The following is an 874-nucleotide window of genomic DNA, read 5'->3' on the forward strand; positions in this document are numbered from 1 at the left end:
AGGAAAGACGAGACACACACGTTGAGCTTCCTTCTCATTCAACTGGAAGATTTATTCTTCTTGTGTTATAAACACACTTCATATGCAACATGCTTCAGGTATCACATACTTCAGTAGAGAACTATTAACTTCATTACATCAGAAATGACTAATATAACTTTAAACCAAACAATCACTCTTTCAATATAAACTGAAAAAGGCGCAATGCCTCTTCAACACTGTGCCTCGGCGCTCAGCCTCACACAGATATGATTTATCAGGTTTTTCAACAAACCCATAAAATAAAATAAAAATAAAAAAACATCACATCTATAAAATAGAGAAACCAGAACAATGTCCCTTGAGTGAGACTCTCCCAAAAAGTGCCTAACACAAGCTCAAATGAACTCGGCTGTCCGTCAGCTAGCTCCTCAGCTAGCTCACACACACGTGCACAGGCCCGCTAGCACTAGCTCCAACCAGCCCCCAGAACAAGTCCCGCCCTCATACACAACAATTACAAGACGAACTTTGCGACTCATTAGTCGACAGCTGACCCAAGGACCTCCTCAACTCTTCCAAGAAACATATATATATTCATAAAAACACATTTTTACTGACCTGTGGAATAGGAAAGACGAGACACACACGTTGAGCTTCCTTCTCATTCAACTGGAAGATTTATTCTTCTTGTGTGCTCAATCTTTTCTGTGCCACCAACGCGGCAGCGCCCCTAGCGGTTGTGTGCGGCATTGCATAGGACTAACTAAAATGACACTACAGAACTTAGTACAAAGAGAAATTAAAGATACAAAAATAAAAATTATGTTGGGGTGCCTATTTTCTTAATTATTGTTTTAATTTACTAAGAGCTCATTTTTCACCCCTCTACATA

The sequence above is a fragment of the Poecilia latipinna genome, unplaced genomic scaffold (genome assembly GCF_001443285.1).
Source record: "Poecilia latipinna isolate Pla-1442-1.1 unplaced genomic scaffold, P_latipinna-1.0 Scaffold693, whole genome shotgun sequence".
Taxonomy (NCBI): domain Eukaryota; kingdom Metazoa; phylum Chordata; class Actinopteri; order Cyprinodontiformes; family Poeciliidae; genus Poecilia; species Poecilia latipinna.